Source organism: Cupressus sempervirens, chromosome 4 (genome assembly GCF_028749045.1).
Source record: "Cupressus sempervirens isolate cs-2001-9-10 chromosome 4, ASM2874904v1, whole genome shotgun sequence".
Classification (NCBI taxonomy): domain Eukaryota; kingdom Viridiplantae; phylum Streptophyta; class Pinopsida; order Cupressales; family Cupressaceae; genus Cupressus; species Cupressus sempervirens.
In genome coordinates, this window is record NC_143121.1 from 329,545,668 (window position 1) to 329,565,113 (window position 19,446).

At 37.0% G+C, this 19,446-nt stretch overlaps 1 protein-coding gene across 1 annotated transcript in view; it reads left to right on the forward strand.

The window, feature by feature from the left end:
• The window catches only part of LOC149561363 (glycosyltransferase BC10-like), a 144,817-nt gene that overhangs the window by 98,019 nt on the left and 27,352 nt on the right, over positions 1-19,446 (forward strand). The window lies entirely within an intron of this gene.

The window sequence follows — 19,446 nt, forward strand, 5'->3', positions numbered from 1 at the left end:
CTGTGGTTGTCATCCTATATGGTGCTCAAGAAATGGGTTCTGCTGCTGGTATCAAGTCTATGGTGAAATCAAATGCTTGGGAAGGGGGTAGTCCAGGAAGTTCTTCAGGAAACACATCTTGATAATTCTTTAAATAAGGGTATTTTTCTTCGAAGGACTCTTTTAACTTTTGACTAATTTCTCCATCTTCATAAATGCAGTCATCTCCATAAGTGGTGGTTTTTGGTTCCCTTGTGTCCTCAATCCTAACTACAGCCTTATGTTCACTGAGCCAATTGATTCCTATGATAGTATTGTATGACCCAAGGGGTGCTACATAAAAGTTCAGTTCTATTGAAAAATTCGGGAAGTCAACTTGAGCTTCAAATAGACATTGCTCTACCTTAGCCCTTGACTGGTTCACATAGTTGACTATCCATGGTTTTGCCATAAAACTAGATCTTTTCAGAAACCTACTTAGCAATCTAGGTGATACAAAACATTTAGATGCTCCAGTATCAATTAATATGGACATAGGGTTTTCGTAGATTTTACCCGGAGTTTCAATGCGGCCTATCTATTGTTCTGGCTACCTATTATCCAGAGCTGCGTTAATCCTCTACTGAAAGACTTGCTGCTATTGTGGTAAAGGTGGTCGTTGTGGCTGGCTGATGTTGGGTTTACTGGGGCACCGGTTTACATAATGATCTCCTCCACTGTTAAAACATCCTCCTAGTGGTCCTTTCTTTTCATTATTCCTTTTCTTTTTACTCATATTATAATTACTTTTGGCATCCTTAGCTCCATTGCCCTTTAGCTCTGGTTTGCTGTATTTGTAGTCCTTAAATTGCTTTTTCTGAGGCTCGAAATCAGCACTAGCTGAATTCCAGGTTGTCTTCCTCTTGTTGTCTCGGATGGAGTCATCCTTTTTGATCTTGTGTTCTTGCCGGACAGCCTTCCCAAGGGCCTCTTCCATGGTTCAGGGAGCGAGAACATCAATAGCTCCTCCTATCCTATTGTTAAATCCCATGATGAATTTTCTCACCTTCAAATTTGTGTCTTGCTGAAATGGTGGCACGTATTTTAGCAATCAAGTGAACTTCTCCCAGTACTTATGTATTGACATGTCTCCTTGTTTTAAGCTTTGGAAGTCTAAAAGCTTCTGATCATAAAAGGTTTGTGACAACCAATGTTTCCGGAATATGTTCACAAATTTTTCCCAATTGATCTTAGTGGTTCTAATGTTCTGTTCAACTTTGGTGTTTCTCCACCAAGTTGTAGCTTCTCTGGTAAAATGATATATTCCCCAAACTGCCTTTGAGGTTTCAAAGAAATTTCTAATCTCAAAATACTGTTTCATCTCAGTTAACCAAGCTTCTGCTTCCTCCCCAGACTCAGAACTGGAAAACTTAGGTGGTTTTATTTTCTTAATGTCTGCCAATAAATCAACCACTATCTCTTTTTTTTTGCTTCTTCGATTGCTTGGGAGAGGGAGTTTTGTTATGCTCAGAGACCTCTGTCTTGGCTCTAGGAGGTGGTGAGGTTTGAGTTTCCTCGTGGTTCTACCCTGTCTGGGCTGCCATTTCACTCATTCCCTTTTCCATGGTTTCTAGCTTTAGTTGTGTTTCTTGCAAGATCTGTAGTAGTAATTCATTAGAAGATTGAGGGTTCTCACACATTATATCTTGATTTTCATTGTTCTCGTTGTTGTTCATTTTTATGTTTATGGTTCCCCCCTATTAATTTACAGTTGTGTCAATTATGTAGAAAAACAAAAAGAGATCTTTACAAAAAGCAAAGTCTTACGAACACATGATTTTCAAATAACTTGATTTAATTTATTATTTCGTTGCTTCATTTAGAGCAATCTTATTTACAAAATTTCCTCTACCGAGGATGTTTACATCAACATAACATTTAATCTTGCTTTGCATCACTTAATTTTGGTTCAATTTGGTACCTATCCCGCACCATCCAGGATCCATAAAACTGTAAGAGAGGATTGCTCTGTTAAGCATTCCAACTTTGAATTAGCTTGTTTCTATATACTGCTTTGCTGGCAAGAGTCCATTTGACTCTTTCCTTCTTCATCTGCTGAATTGCTTGATTTAGAGTTTCATTATCTCTGGTATAAAACAATAGGTGTAATCATATTTAGTGTGTTTTTAATGAGATAGGGAAAGATGGGGTGTTGAGCCTTCTTGCAGGGTGTTTTACATACATGCATCCTGTAGTCAGTCCAGAATTCTTTTAGATTTCAAGAAGGTACTGTGCCCTAGGTTCAGTGTCAAACCTAGTGATCTGATAACATATGTAACGAACGAATTTTCCTAACCAATTTAATACTCCTAAAGATCTAATAACTGATTCCATTTCACATGAAAAAGATTTGCTTTAACAATTCTTAACTACAAGGGAGTAACTGCTTCCTATTCAGTTTACAAATTATATTTATCTATTGAATTAAAATAAATGAATGAATATGCTGCTAACATTTTTAATCGTTATAACTGATAACATGTTCAACTGAAAGTAAAGTACAACTATCAACTAACATCTTTAATCTAATTGATAACATGTTCAGTTGCTAAGTAAAGTACAATTATCAACTAATATCTTTAATCTAACTGATAACATGTTTAGCTTGAAATAAAGTAACAACTAATATCTTCAATCTGAAAGTAAAGTGACATCTATCTATTTATTTTTCTAAGAATCTAAAGATAAGGGTGTAAAGCACATACAAAAATTAATGGAGAAATCCCTTTGTCATGTTGTTCAAGCCTCGACATTGGTGAGAGGAGAAGCCTACCGTGGACCAAACTTATCCCCACACATTCTAACTTAATAGAACGACCCTCCCTAACTCGGGATCGGGCTTGGGATGTTCTTAAGTCTAGCTATCCGAGTAATCCGGTGGTTTGAGTGTCCCATCAGTTATTCTTAAATACAAAAAGATCTCATGATTGGTACATCTGCCTATATCTACCCTGGCCAGAATAGAGCTTGAAAGACCTAGAAAGAAAAATTCTGTTGGATCTTGGACTCGCTAGCTTGAAAGTGAGCCACGAAAATTGAAGCACTTAGAAAAATTTAACGATAACCCAGACGAGCTCTCAAATACCCACCAAAATTATGAATTTTTTTTGGATTTGGTATTGAAAATTAGGGTTTTGAGGAAAACCCTAGTCGGCTGCAAAAAAGCTTAGAAAAATGGCAGATTTGTACAGAAAATTGCATTCTAGGCACAAATCAAGACCAGAGGTTTGTAATTACTAAAAACCATAGACACATCCAAACATTGCAAAAAAGTGAGCCACAAAAATTGAAGCACCTGGAAAAATTTGACGATAACCCAGATGAGCTCTCAAATACCCACCAAAATTAATGATTTTTTTTGGATCTGGTATTGAAAATTAGGGTTTTGAGGAAAACCCTAGTCGGCTGCAAAAAAGCTTAGAAAAATGGCGGATTTGTAGAGAAAATTGCATTCTAGGCACAAATCAAGACCAGAGGTTTGTAGATACTAAAAACTATAGACACATCCAAATACTGCAAAAAACGTCAACTCTTGAATGTTTTTTTTGTTAAAAACGGGCCACAAAACAGACGCGCAATTTTTAGAGAAATTTGGATCTGAGTATCAAAAAAAAGTTGGGCGTGAGTTGTAGAGAAATGATGCCCAATAGACCTCCATGTGAAAATCAGAGAAGAATCCTTGATTTTCAGAGGATTTAGTTGGGGTAGTTGTAGATAGAAGGGCACAAGTTTTTAGATTAGAAAAAATTGCGCGAGTTATAGACAAAATGGCACGAGTTTTTGGCAAAAGACCCTAGTTGAACCAGAGGTTTTGGCAGCAGATATGCATGAAAATAATTTCAAAAATAATAGGTACATAATTTTGACCAAGAAATTATAATTATTTTTGAATTTTTTTAGAGTATTGGCCCCGCTACCATATTACGAAGTAATTGGAAATGTTTGCTTGATATTACCAGTGATCAATGGATCATTATATATAAATGAATAAACTATGTTTCCTTAGGAAACAATTGTAAAGAACAAAAACATTCTATTCTAGCTAACAATTAACTAACAACTAAATATTAGAAACATTTTAATATTTACAATAGATTATAAATAGATAACCATTAAATAATAGTAGATGATAATAGGAGCTATCTATTGTTGTAATAATACCAACATTCAGCAACATCCATCCTAAATTAAGCATGAAGAGTGGAAATCTCATGATATTTGGTAGATGCGAATTGGGCATACTTAGTGAGAACGTTACGAGTTATATCATCATCATGATACAACTTTGAAAGTGCAGCGTTGTAATCGGCAACAACCTTTGCATCTCTATATGGTGCAGTATTGTTTCGTTGTAAAACCATCTCTTGGCTATAAAACCTTGGTGGAAAAGTATATGCCAAGAGATGCAAGGGGGTGGTTACCTTGTCCCAACATTCAACAATAATATTTTCCACTTATTTGAAAAAAAATCTGTATGTTCCTTACCCACTATTATTGTTTTTATGGAAGGTTGCCCAGGGACAGGGGTACTTAGGGTACTGGTATGGGGACGAGTACGACTATATTTCATAATAGGGGACAGGGTTCTTGGGTATGTCAAACTTTATTTTTAATTATACTTTTATATTATAGAAAATCTGAAATTATGAGTCATGGCAATGGTTTTTCAAAACAAGAATAGTGATAAAGTTTGCAAATGTAATGTATTGTTTTCAGTTTCAGATTTGCTATATGTTTGTAATAATAATATATGATAAATGTTTAGATGCTTAACAGAGAAGGCAGACTAAAAACATGAACAAGAAGATCATAAATCATATGACAATGACATATTGCAAATTATAAACTTTTGACTTGAACATTGATAAAGTTTATTGTTAATCAATATTGTATCAAAGTTTCAAACTGATTAGGTATTGAATTAAGCTTTATAAATGACAAGCTAATACGTAAACAAAAGGCCAAAAATAACAATCAGAAATCTTAATCAAGGTCCTTAGCTATGATACTCTCCACCGAATACCCGGTACTTGGGATATGTGTACCCGGTACTTGGGATACGTGTACTCGGTACTTGGTACATGGCTATGAGTTCCAGGGGTGTGGGGACAAGTACCCATGCAACCTTGTTTTTTTGTGCTCCACCATGGTGTTCATACCGTCATAAATTTCATAGGGTCATGTGCGATTAGTATCAACAAATGTTATCATGCTCATCATGGGCTTTGTGAATTCCAAGACATTTTGCACGCCCCCCGCATTCATCACCAAGGATCAATGCATTTACTTTTTGGGCTTTTTTTGTGTTTGATTGCCTCTTGCACCTTCCCAATTGGTCTTAAGACGATTGTATGTGATGCGAATTGTGTTTCAGCATCCTATGGTGGCATAAAAGTTAATACATACATGTCATATCAAACTTATCTTTAAAATAAAAGATGAAAGAGAAAGCAAAATTAAATTACCTTCAACAACTCCAATGAAGAGAGAGGTCCTGAATATGGCTTGTGTCATGTGATGATTAGTCACAAACATTGGTATCTCCTTAGATTGTGTAAATTTTGTTGATATATTAAATTTGAGTGCCAATTTTTGCACGATTAGATTGAGTGAGTGTGTTGTACATGGCGTCCACAAAATTTGATTATATGTGGCCTCTACTAAAGCCCCAACTACCCTACAATTTTTAGCTTTTTCCGTTATGACTTGGACAACATTTGCAGCCCTAACCCCCTCAATTGATTCCATGATGATATTCAGAATAAAACTTGCATCTTTAACTTGCCCCTCACAATCCTCTACTTTCAAGAACATCACCTTTTAGGTGACACTGCTTTAACATTTAGCAAAGACCTATTCTTGCAATCTTTCCATCCATCAAACACAGTGGACAGTTGTTTCTGCCCACTTCTAATCATGTCTCTACTGAGGCTTTCTCCCTTGACAATAAGGTGTTTTACACCTAGGACTAACATAATCAGCATGTCCCTTGCAAAGGGTACTCACCATATCCCACCAAAAAGGTGATCTAACAAACTTGGAAGGAAGCCCATTCACATATAAGTAGTGCCCAATACTTCATCACAAACATCTCGCATTTCATTTTTGAAGTCCATATCCAATGGGCCTCTTTTCCATGGAATGATTTCTGGTTCAGAAGGTAGTGGCGTTGGCAAGAAAGGATGTGGGCCAACTTATTTTACCAAGCCAAAAGGAGGTCTCCTTGGGCCTCGCTTGGGCATGGGATGGAGCAATAATTGCCTTTCCTTTGTTGCTTCTCCTATTAGCTTTGTTTTGTTCTCTAGCATATTCTTTTTCCACTGTTAGGAATGAAGTGAGGTTTATTGGATTATTTTTAGTATCTTGGGTTCTTTCTATATTTAGCTCGTTATTCTAGAACTTTAGTTAATGCTCATTTAGGCTTTATTTTTAGTTGTCCTAATCAATTCTATTTTAGACGTCTTCTTTGTCTAAAGTACTTTGCTTTTTAGTTAATGTTTTTTGTAGCGTTTGTTAACTTTATTTATTTGTGTGATTTGTTAATACAATTCATTTCGTTTTCAAAGTTTCAGGCTTCACTTAATAGTATGAGTTGGAATACTCTAATCTTGCAATGGTTACCCCATGTTGATTCATAGTAGCTTTGGTCAGATCATAGTTCAAAATATTTGCAGTGTACCACCAAAATTGCGAGATGCCCTGGAAGAAGATTTAAATGCCGAAAACCTCGGCAACAGTATTTGCTTAAAATTGCGGTGTGAAATTGTAATTAAAGTTGCGACTACCTGATAAAATCGTGGATGACAAAGTCAACGCAAAATGACATTTTTTTTTATAGGTTTGAATGGAAGTCGTTCACGTCATCGCATAAAGATTTAGGTGTATTTTTAACATTGTCGCCCTGTCGTGCATTTTTAGCATTGCTAGACTAAGGGATTTCGTAGTTCCAACTTCCTATCGCAAACTGGGTGATTTCCATGTTCCTAGCTATTGGCTGCAGAGTGGTATGACTAGTATCCTGTTTGGGATAGTGATGACGATGGTATTGGAGCAAAAACAATAGAATATTGCACAGTCGTTGCTTCCTAGTTTTCTTCTAAGTTTTGAGGAAGCATAGACAACAATTGCACAAGCATAGATTGTTATTTTTTTTTCCTGATAACTTCAGTTGTGCTGTGCATTCAAGTTTGAACAATCCAGATTCCAGATTGGACATCGTTTGTATTTGAACAATTTAGGTTAGCAATTTTTTTTCAAAATAAATGTTTATTGATTTATAATTTTATTAATTAGATGATCATTTATCTAATATCATTGTATTTTATTTTTTATATTATAAAGTAATAGACTATTTTAAAATTTTATTTAAATTTTGAACTAGTTAAAAATTTAAATTAGATTGATTATATATTTTCTATTATATAAACTGGTTATTGTATATACTATAAAGTTTAAACTTTAAACAGTAAAAATTATACTAAATTACTAATTATTAAACAAATTAAAATATAAAATTGATAAACGGTATGAGTAAATAGTATATTATTTTCTAATAATCAATTGTAATACTGTATTTATTATTTTTTAAATTTTTAAAAAAAATTAATAACAGTAAATAGTAAAAACAGTAATAATGTACAATATAAACTTTTATGAAGTTAATGAAATTAAAACTTTTTATATTGTATTTATTTAATACAACACCAAATGTCATAAAATTAATGAATATACTATTTCATAAATTTATTGTCATTAAATTCTATATATTCATATGTTTTGAAATTGTTGTAAAGTATGTTTGATATCAAACTTATTTAATATTTGATTGTTCATTCTTATACTTGCAGATTTCAGACTTCGAGTGTTAGTAACATACCTATAGTAACATACCTATAGAAATGGGATGATTGGTGGTGGTAGAGGTAAGGACCCTTTATGGAAACATGGGACCCAGGGGTAATCACTGGACACGTCGAATGGATCCATTGCCATAAGCATATGAATTCAAGCATAAGCTGATTGAAATACCCTCTTGCGAAGATTCCATGGAATGATATTACACTGTGTGGAAATGTTCGGAAGAGGTTACAAGAGAGGCTTTGATAAGCCTAAAAAAATATGCACAAAGTAAGGTAGCAAAAAAGAGGACATTCAAGGCCATGGCAGGCCCGATGGGGACTTTTAGTTCTATAGGATTACAAATAGGTGGAGAGGGTTCTTCTATTGGGCCTCGGATACAAGGATCGGGAAGTACGAGTGAGTCTCTAGCAGACTTTTGGGATCGATGTAACACTCTTGGTGCTCAACCTAGCTTGCTAGGCATTGCATGAAACAAAGATATGCATGAGAAGACAAAGGTGGCAATTACAAGATTTTGGACCCGCAATGATATTCCTTTAAATGCTTTATGTAGTCCGTATTGGGATCAAGTGCTAACTTCAATTTCTTTGTCTAGTAAGGTGTTCAAGCCCCCAACTCCCTACGAGGTGAGTGGGCCGTTGTTAGATGGCGAGGTAAGAAATATTCATCAGCTTGTGGAAGAGAAAAGAAAAGTTTGGGAACATAAAGGTTGCACTATTATAGCTGATGGGTGGACAGATGAGAGGAATAGGACACTCATCAACTTTATAGTTGCTTTAGGGGGGTAGTTGGTATTTCTAAAATTAGTTAATGCCTCTGATTAAGTAAAAAATGTAGAGAATTTGTCTAACATGTTGGATGAGGTGGTAATAGAAGTGGGAGTGGCTAATGTCATCCAGATTGCAACTGGTATCGCAACTGCGTATGTGGTAGCCGGTAGACTTTTGATGGAGAGACATCCCACATTATTTTGGAGCCCTTGTGTTGCTCATTGTCTTGAGTTGCTTCTTGAGGATCTAGGGAAATTGAGCTGGGTGGAGAAGGTGGTTGAAGATGCAAGAAATATTGTGAAGTACATCTACAATCATACATGGGTCTTGAGTCTTATGAGAGAGCACACTAGTGGTAAAGGTCTTGTAGGAGCAGGGGTCACATGCTTTGCTACTAATTTTCAAAACTTGCAAAGCATATTTGAGACATTGTTAGACGTTAGGCACATGTTTTTTGATAAGAAATGGTTAGAGAGTCCTTATGCTAGGAAGCTTGAAGCAAAGAAGATTATGAAGATTGTGTTTGATGCTAGCTTTGAAAAGCTAATGGAGGGGACCCTCAAAGTAAGTTTTCAAGTCTTCATTGATGATTTAGTATTTAATTTTGAAATATTTTTATTGGCTTATTTTTGTATGTTTTATTATGTCTACGTGTCAAAACAGTTGGTGAAGGTTCTACGAATTGTGGATGTGGATGAAAACCCCATAGGGCTTCTATATGAGGCCATGGATCGGGCAAAAGAGGCCATTCAACACTTGTATAGGTCAAATGAGACCAAATATAAACCCATATGGAACATCATTGATTGTAGGTGGGACCGACAACTTCACCAACACATTCATGCAACTGGCTACTTCTTGAACCCCAAGTACTATTTCTCCAACAATTTTAAAGATGCAGAGGTTCAAATTGGCTTGGACACATTTATTGGAAGATTGGTAGCTGATATAGACCTTCAAGACCTCATACTTGATGAGTTGTAGAGCTACAAGACGGAAGAGGGGCCATTGTTTTCTTCTCTTGATTGCAAACGTAGGAGATACACTTTGCAACCAGGTAAAAAAGAACATGTGTTTAGTTTTATCATACCATTTATTTTGCTAGCAAAGTTTATTGGAAGTTTTACCACATCATAAATGTTTTTTTTTAAAATCTTGCCAATTCTGTGGTGGGCAGAGTATGGTGCCACAATGCCTAATCTCCAATAGCTTGCTATCCGAATTTTATTGCAGCCTTGTAGTGCTTTTGGCTGCGAGAGAAATTGGAGTACTTTTTAGAACATACACACAAAGAAATGTAATAAGTTTATTCAAGAGCTCCTGAATGACTTGTTTTATTATAAGTACAACCTTCTCTTGCATGAGAAGAAGGTGAAAGGGCAAGCTTCATATGAAGCACTAGACTTGGATGACATTGATCCATATTCAACAGATTGGATTGCTCCTCTTGATGGTGAGGATGCAGATGTAGATGTGGGTGAATCTTTATTGATAGATGAGAAGCTAGCTAGGTTTGAGAGAGAAGCAAATGACTGGGATGCATATATGGCAGCATGTGAGGAGGAATATGAGCTTGGTCATCCATCAGAGGCTTCTGTTGAGCGTAAGGCACCTATTAGGGCACCTGTTGAGGATGCTGCCACAACAACTACTTCAACACCACCCACCTAGCAACAATGATCTCTTTTGAGTTTTACTCATAGATGTAATTTATGATTGCTACTTTTAGTTTTCATTGATATTGACACTTGAACTTAATATGTATTCAAAAATAGTAGTTTCTATTGATCTCTAAGCCTTGTTGCCTATTAGTGCCAACACTTAGTCATTTTGTAGGCAATATTGGTCGATCATCATTGTGACTGAGCTATGCACCCTAGTATTGACCGAGTCACAATATATGCTGAATGAAACATATGGAGATCGAGCAATGTAAAGTCAAGTTATGTCAAGCGAGTTAGTACATGTCGAGTATATAGAAGCCGAGGGACAACATGAATATTAGTTATGATCGAGTGTCGGGATATTCAATTGTCGAGTAAACTAGTGTTGGCATGTGTTCGTAATAGCACAAACACTTATGTAAATCATTTTGGCTGACTTCTATGTGAGATTTATGGATTTTAGAAATAGCTAAGGAGCTAATTCTGTGTTTTGTTAGAGGACACCAATCCCTAGGAAGGCAGAGTAACCAAACAAAAGGACTAAGCAGCAAAAGAATGAATTCTGGATTGCTGATTATGATCTAGAACCTTCGATTGTTGTCTATTTAAGAAGGGATCAAACCCTAAATCAGTGTGTGAGAAGTAAGATCGTAGATGGATGAAAGAGCTAAGGATAGAGCAAAGAAGGCTAAGTTTGATCAAGTGATCAAACAAAGCAACCTAGTAGTGAAGGGAAGAACAGAGTAAATCAGATAAGGAGATCAGATTTAGACATTGAAGAGAGAAAATTTATAATCAGCTTCACGAGAGAAAATTGAAGGATCAGGTACTAAGACATTATAACCAGTGTATTAGGGAAAATCTCTTAACAGAGTGGTTTTAAGAGACCTAGTTAAATCTCCTAACATACTGCTTACTTCATTGCAAGTTTAAATCCTTTAATCAACGTAGACTTAACAGTCTTGTATGCTTTTAATCGAGCAGAGCCCTCATAGGGTAGATCATCAAAAGTGATCAACATTGTGGCCCTCACAGACAAACTTTATTACTGTAGTAGTGGAGATTTGTGGGTGTCATCTCCACCCCAGTTTTATCTTCACCTTGGAGGGTTTCTCAGTAACCAAAATCTTTGTGTTATGTGTTTACATTTTCATGTTGATCGATGTCATGCATAGTTAGATTTATTTCAGTTTTACAGTACATGGTTATATGGTATATGATTTGGATACGAGATGGTTTAGGAGTGAATCTAGTTAGTTATTTTATTCAAGAATTGAAAAGTTTTATAGAATCATAATTCACCCCCTTCTGTAAAGTGCCTTGACAATTTTTGAAGTTTTTTTTCCTGTTTTTCTGCCTTAGCAGTTTGCTGATGTTTGTTGTTTTGCTATGATTTTTGAATGCCAATGATATTGATGAATACAAATGATTGCAAAATAACTACTTGGAAATCAAAGTGATATGCAACTTCTTTTTATTATTTTCCAAATGCAAGTACATGAAATTTTGATGTAAAATGCACACCTATAGCCAAGAGGTATTTTCACAAACACTTGGCATGCATCCTATGAATGACTATGCAATGAGACGTTTTTACAAACATTTGGCATACAAACTGAACAACTGAATTAAGTTGATTTCCCTTCAATACTTAAATGTTTACAATGACTGAATACTTTGGTAACAAAAAGACATATATTACTTGTCAAATGTATCCATCTACAATTGCCAAATGTAAATACCAAAAGAACCTGGAATAAGTAGCTGAGATGACATGCTTTTTGGCTTTTCTTTTTTTAGATTTGCTTTTTCGGACTGCATTTTCGGCTCTGCTATTTCGCTTTGCTTTTTCGGACTACTTTTTCAGATTTGCTTTTTCGGACTGCTTTTTCGCTCTGCTTTTTTGGATCCGCTGCGAAAATTGAAACCTTTCTCCTTGCCAACTGATGTCAAAAATTAGATGCACGGGCTGAACAAAAATCACTGAATATTATCTCCCAATTAATCACAAATGAATTCGCTGAATACCAATTCCTCCACTCCCAAGTAGGGTTGATATCTCACAACCGAAATTGGCACCTTAAAGTCTTCAAACCCTCAGGAAAGTATGCAAGCACTAAGGCTCTCAACACAATAGATGAATATGCAACTCAAGATGTGTAAAATGACCCCCCAAAGGCTCCTTCTAAAGATTTCACAAGCAACTCCAATAAGCTTCTAGAGGAATCCAACACTTCATTCTTTTAAGTGACTTTTTGATATTTTATTATGTTAGTCACTTTAATAGTAAATCAATTAAATATAAAGTTACTTTTTAATATTTCATTGTTTAGTAACCTTATAAGTAATTAATTTAATATATCTTTTCCCCCTTATTTTTTCCTTTTTAGCCTCCGAGGAAAATAAAGGCTAAAATAAAATAAGTAGATGGTGCCTGTCAAAAAGGGGACATTACACCACCTCTCAGTATTATGCTTCCTAATAAAGACTTCCAACAGTTTCATGGAGTTTGACTTCTACGTATTGAACTTATTTATATTGAGATGTTGTACTTGTTTTTTGATATATGATTCTAGCACTATGTTAATCTACTAAGTTCTACTTGCTATGAATTACTGTTTAACTAAAAACTTTGATTGATGTATGGTGGATATCTCAAATTATTATATATTCTACAAATTTGGTGTGTATGTATGCATTTTTAAGAATATTTTAAGAAATTGTATATTTTCAAATGTTCGATAATAGTGCCATTTTTTTGTTGATTCTGAATTTTTCAAAATTTTTGGGCTGGCTGAGATATTGCCGATATCGAATTTTTAAACTATGGGTCAGATATTACGGTAATAAATTGTACTGATTACACTTATGTGCGCATCCACATACATACACAACTGCTATGCTCAATAAGAATAATCATTACAAACCTTTGAAGATAAATCTTGCATTCTTATATCCAAATCAAAACTATATGCAAGATCAAGTATACGGTAATCTGTATTACCAGATTCTAAATATAATTATTCTCTCTTGGTAAAGATCGAGAAATGATCTTATTAGTTTATCAAACAGATCAAGTAATGATCGGACATGTCAATGGTTAGCCTGCTTGAGGATCAAGCAAATGATCGCTACATGTAAATGCAGATTGGTGACTTGACATAAATACTGTTTGGTTAAGTATTAACAAAACTAATTAGTATAAGAATGATGATTGTTTATATGAACATTCATGTCATAAGCAGACATGAGACATGTCCTCTCAAGAAATTCCTTTTGGTTTCATGTCTTTCTGAAGCAATACTTTACACAGCTGAACAACCAAGAGAGGTATCAAAAATTGATAAATGCTCTCTCATTTGGAGTTCCAAAATCACGGACTTGAAGAACAATCAAATTCGAAGATTATAATTTCTATTCTATAGTTATAGATATACAGATCCTTTCAAGAATAAATTCTGGTCATAAATTGCAAATTACGAGACATCTATCAGTCTCAATAATTTTAAATACATTCAGATGGTATCAGAGCTGAGTTTGTGGAGATTAAGCCTAATTTGGAGACAAATCTGCAGAGAGATATTTTGAGCAGTGACAACATTGGAAAAGATCATTGTTGGATGAGTTACACATGAAATCCCTTATATTATTGCCAGAATTTATAGATGAACATGTAAAATATTTGGAAGGGCTTTGTTCTTATTTCCAAGTGCTGATATCTCAAATTTTGCACAAGAGCTGATATACTCTTGCCAATGTCAGATGATGTCTGGTGCACCAGGAATGTCTGTCAGACAAGTCAGTGTCATGGGTTGATGTCACTCACGAGCTTCAATATCTTCCATTGTCACTGGCGATGTCAATGCTTCTGTTCTTCCGCAATATACTAATGGTGATGGACAATGTTGCGATTTCCAGCTCTGGATGTATGCAGACTGCTTCGGGAAGAGCTCAATGTCTTTGGATAGGCATTTGCAGGGTGATTTGTGCAACCAGAAGGCTCCGAAGGAAAGCCTGCACTAATGTCTGCTTATCCTTATGTTGCTGTGATGAGCCTGTCTCAAGTGTTTGGTTATGTTCAAATTTCCAAACCAAAATATTTAAATGAATGATTCCAGATTGTTCAGTCCAATCCAGTGTTACATGGGGACTCGCACCCCCCTCCACAAACCTTGGAGTACCCATCCCCGAGGCGTCCCCACACTGGGTACTCACGTACCCAAGTACCCCCACCTCCGCCATTCTGCAACCATGCTGCTGTTAGTATGGGGACTTGGATTTCTATTTGACTTTTGTTTTTTGAATGTTATTATTGGGTATGTAATATGTTACTTTGTTGAATGTTTAATGGTTTTAGTTCATGTTGCAATCTGGCTATGTTCAAGTATTTTGATTTGGTATGTTCTACTGAAACATCATTTCATAACAAGCATTTCAAGTTCTATATGTATACTATACAACACTCCTCCCTGCCTTGTCCTCCCCTTGCCACCATCCCCTTTCCATCCCTTGTCGTCCCAAAAATGAGGCCCATTTTCCCCCTGTCCTAGAAACTCATTCCGACGTCCCGCCATCCCTATGTACCCCAATATTGGGGTAACATTGGTCCAATCCTTAAACATTAGTGTTCAATGCATGCATAGATTAACAGGGGAACCTGGTATATAGCCCATTGGAAAAATAACTCATGGGCTCAATTGATGGAACAATACTTCACATTCAACTTGTTCATTGTCACCCATACTCTACAAGTGAAAAAAGTGTTTTCGTCTTCCACCTATGCTTGTGTTCTCAACGCAAGGATCCTGCCTGGTGTAATTGGTTATGCAATCATTGACTACTCTATGCTTTTGACCAGCGACAAACTTCATTATAGCTAAACTCCAGATTCGTGTGAGCTCTCCTACACGACCATACAACTCAAAGTTGATCACAATCTCCTGTCTCTGGTCACAACTCCCTCATGCAATTCCCAACCTGCCAACATATTTTCTGTGAACACACGCTTTAGGAATATTGGAAAGAACAATAAAACTATGAATAGGGGCTACGTCCTATTCAAAGAACAAAGGGGAATTTGTCCCTTGCAGAGGAAAACGTTTCATCATCGAAGGCCTTCCCCCATCGATGCCCACTCAGAAGAAGCTTTCCAACCACTCCCTTAACAGAAGAAAGGAGCATTAAGTTTGGCCAGGCATGTAGAGTCAGGCGTTACAACACCATCGCTGATGGAGAATATGTGGTGGTTGTTAGGAGGGCAGTAGACTCCAGCCAAGTTGCCAAGTAAGAGAGTGACCCACCACCACCAAGTGCGATTAACTCATTTTGTTACTAAAAATAATTGTTATTAACTCATTTTCGCACCCCCACGACACCCCTAGATGCATAACTTGAGCCTACCAGGATGTACAAGATAGGCTAAGTAAAATCTCAGTATATTAGATGGAAGGGACATGACAATCCTCCCTTTTCGGGTTGCTTGTCCCCAAGCAATCAAAGTGTTGGGTGTTGGAGAGCTTGTTCACACTCCCATGTTGCATCTTCAATCGGTAAATTATCCCATTTAACCAGATACTCTCTAATGGTTTTGTTCCTTAGTTGCCTCTCATGTGTTTATATTTCTATAGGTACACGCTCCAATCTTCCTTCTTCATCTAGTGGGGATAACCTTGATGAAATAGTGACATGCTGCCCAGGTGCCTTTTTGAGGCATGAAACATGAAAGACATTGTGAATCTGTCTCTCTGTTGGTAGTTCAAGTTAATAAGCCACTTCTCCAATTTTTATTGTCACCTTGTAAGGGTCCATAAAATCTAGGTCGAAGCTTCTTGGACCCACTCTTCTTCAATGAACTTTGCTTGTAGGGTTGGAGTCACAGAATTAACATTTTCACTATGTCAAAAGCCCTCTTACTCCTATGTCGATCAATGTAAAGCTTTCGCTGATTTTGTGCCCGATGTAAGTTCTCCTTGAGTGCCAATAAGATATCGTGCTGCTTGTGCAACCAATCCTTGGCTAGTGGTGTCTGACTATTTGTTAAAGCTAAATCCACAAAAGATAAAGGCTCATGACCATAAAGTCCCTTGAAAGGTGAAAATGGACATGCCAATGGTCATATGATAAGTAGAACTGTAGCAGCACTCACCCGTATACAACCGTTTAACCCATGCTCACTATTGCCTGGACATATAGTTACAAAGGTACCCTTCTATCCATTTATTCACTATCTTTGTTTGGTGATCTACTTGGGGATGGTAACTAGTGTTGGGTGTCAATTGAGTCCCTGCAAATCTAAAAAGTTCTTGCCAAAACATGCTAAGGAACTTACTGTCTCTGTCATTGACAATGGTCTTAAGTAGACCATGTAATTGAAAAACCTCCTTGAAGAATTATGAGGCTACCTGTGATGTTGACCAATCAGCTGTTACTACGAAAAAATGGGCATATTTGGTTAACCTGTCTACGACCACAAAGATACCATGCTTACCTTGTACATTTCAAAAAGACGTGATAAAGTCCATGGATACACTTTCCCACTTGAGTTCCATATTGGTAGGGGCTGTAATAGAATACTACTTGACATTCCCTCACTTCCTAACTAGACAACCCACTCAAGCTAAACGAGTGCTAAATTCAATATTACTTAATTCTCTACTACATCTATCCCTCCCAAAAAAGAAGTCATCTTCCAGATGACTACCGAACACACTAGAACAAAAACTTCACTTCAAGGAGAGGGTTGGGAAGACATTCTTGTACTCAGAGCTCCTTGAAGTCATTGCAAGTCACATTTAGTTGCCTTTTGTGTTGCCCGAACTCCCTGTAGTACCCGCAAGGCGTCCTCCTTTGCCTTTTTAGTGGTGATCCTATTTGTTAAGTCAGTTTTTTCCATTCTCCAGGTCTCTTCCATGGCTGCTTTCTTGACCTTCCACTTATCTTGAAGAGTAGTCCTTTCTAGCTCCCACTCCTTAGCCAAGTTTTTTCCTTGCTAGAGTTCCAAGTACGTCAGATGAAAAACATCGTCCATGTCTGCAAGGGTCTCCATGAGAGGTGGATGTTCCCAAGCGAAAGGAATGGTGTACCTCTTTGTCCACTCGGCGACCAATTCCTCTTGCGTATATCCACTTTACTGTAATAGTTCCTAATCTATATGGCAACCGTTATGCATAAATGTGGCCAATGATTTTGAGACCTAGCCTATGGCATAGTCTCTCTAGTGGAATGCTCCATCACCTGCAACTTAGTGAGAGATAATTTTGCCTTGGCTGTAAATGAGAATGTATCAGATGGTTCTGTTCGTCTGAATTTTCAAATGATAGAAATCCTTTGCTTGGATATAAAATCTTTAGATTGTCTCCATATATTGATAAATAGGGTTTCTAGATAAGTTGTCTGTTTGCAACCCTTTGAAAGTTTTATGAAAACCCTATGTCTTTTTCCATTCTTGAACGGTCGGGCGCGAAATGATTAAAATTTTAAATCAGACGAATATTCTATTCCCTTTATATCTTCTACGCTTTGATCTACTTTTCCTCCCAAAATTTCCCAGCCGTCCGATCTATAAGTAGATCCACTGTTGTCATTTCCTCGTTATGAAAACATGGGCACTCTTTATGTATAGCAAGGTAGCGAGTGCCTGAAAGTGTAAAACGAGACCGCAAGATGAAGACACGACAGACAGAAAATTTTAACTGATCATTTAGTCACGAATCCTTGGCAAATGATGTCGGATCAGGAAAAGGGACCCAGTTGGAGACAATTAGAAATCGGCGCCGGAATGATGATTTCTCCGATATCTCGCTATCTCGCTATCTGAAAAGTTTGCCATATCGCCGTTAGCGAAGTAGCGAGGTGCCGCAAAATCAAAAGCATGGTGGCCTCGAAATTTATCAGTAACTATGGTATGACCAGGTGGCATGACAAGCAATAATTGTTGTTAGAAACAGTTGGCATGAACGATAATGATTTGATAGGTCTTTGTATTTCACGACGTCGAGTTCTTTTCAAGTCATCGGAACTCGCTACCTTGCTATCGGAAAAACCTGACTCCTCGCCGTTAGCGAAGTAGCGAGGCACCGTAAAAAACCAATAGCCGGTGGGACCTGAGGAAATGTGGATGGCTGACCAGGCTCGAAGCAAGGTTTTGTTGATTGTCAGCAGTGCAATTTCTCCTACGTCAGCAATGTCTTGGACCCGTAAAAGCATTTGAGAGATCTTGAGTGTCAGATTAAAATGGAATCAACAGTCCTTGCTATCTCGAGTTGGAAAGTTGCATGTTTAAGCTATGCGACATTGCGAGTATAGGGCCCACCTCTTTTCAGGAAACTTTGTGCAGCTTCCCCACCTTTGATTCGATCTCAGATCGACGGCCATCGTCTTCTCGCATTGAAGAGTTGCTAGGGAGATACGTATAGCAACATAGTGAATAAGGGCCCACCGCCATCTTTCTAAGCAAGTACAGTAACATATCATCTGCTGGATTAAGATCGGATCGATGGCTGTCGCTGCTTCGCTATGGCAAGGTGCTCATTCTTTATGCATAGCGAAGTAGCAACTGTCGACACGTGTCCTTAGTTGCCAGTGGATCTAGACAGAAGCGCCATCAAGGAAAGAGCTGTGTATGTGGGAGATTCTCATTGGATTAGAGGGCCAACTTGTCAAGTGCGATACCTAGTTGTCTCTCTCTGTACCCCACAATCGTATGATTTTAAGATTGACAGCAAAGTTTTAAATACTGAAGGTGGTGGCATTCTGCACATTAATAAGATGTGAAAAGTTTCGCATGTGAAGTTAATAACAGAGTATAACAGGCAAGATTTTCTCAGTTTCACCTTGCACGAACAAAGATTTTGAAATCTTTTCTGAATGAAGATAATTACTGCAAGGACTGAGATAAATTTGGCACGAGTGTGAAGCGATTGGTTCAAAGATAAATTGCATAATTGCGAAGAGCAAAAAACTCCAAGCAAGTTCTCATGCCATAGTTTCCAAATTTTCTTTTCAGTCTTGTATGGTTTAATCAAAGGATGGTTCCAAAGAGTTCACTAGATCCTGGGTTGTGGATAGCAGAGGGATTACTAGGTAAAAATACTTGGGCTTGGGATTGTAATATCCCACATACCAGTGTGAACTGG